Source organism: Wasmannia auropunctata, unplaced genomic scaffold, assembly GCF_000956235.1.
Source record: "Wasmannia auropunctata unplaced genomic scaffold, wasmannia.A_1.0 LD336106.1, whole genome shotgun sequence".
Lineage (NCBI taxonomy): Eukaryota > Metazoa > Arthropoda > Insecta > Hymenoptera > Formicidae > Wasmannia > Wasmannia auropunctata.
The window spans coordinates 2,853,200-2,854,007 of NW_012026784.1; positions in this window are offsets into that span (position 1 = coordinate 2,853,200).

Below are 808 nucleotides of genomic sequence, written 5' to 3' on the forward strand. Positions count from 1 at the left end.
TTTATATGAATCGATAAATTCGCAATTTTATACAAGTATTTCGATTCTTTTTATCTTTGGTGCTTTGAACATTTTTTGTAAACGATATATATTTTTACTTTCGTTATTGGAAGTAGATTTACACGCCCCTGATATGCTTCAGCTATTTCCTTGATAACAAAATGCGCATCGTAGCCGGACAAATTGTGAAAAACTACTGGAATGCAATGTGAATCTAGGTAATTTAAGTTGCAATTTGAATGTGCCGGACCTCTATATCGCCCAGTCAAATGATCGCGTACCCGAGAGTCGTCAGGCGCAAACAGTTTCTCGCACACATGACAGTGTGTAGCGTTGCGAAATCTTTCCCAATCGTTTCGCGTGAAATCTGCCATGGGTACATTAGTGGATATAATAGATTTCTCTTTGTGTGCTAAACATTTTAATTCATCGGCGAACCATGCAACGCAATCCGTATCGGCGAAACTGATACGTTGCTAACACGTCATTATACGAGCAGTGTACGTAATAACCTATGCTAAATACTTGATGATGCTGATATTTGTAGCTCGGGGTTTCCGGATCTTTCTCCATTTTTGTCAGGATATATTCCAGGTCGGCATACACAACAAACGGGACACGTTCCTTCCTGCTGTAGTTGTTAAAACTTAGCCACTTGTCGTCTTCGCTTGGTAACCTGATCGCGCATTCATTCATCTCCCCGCAGTCTATGGTGTGGACCTCCAACTTTTCGCTCGAACTAAAATAGTGCAGGCATCTGAAAAATCAATTTATTTACATTGTTGAATTGTTTATTACAAAAGAATTT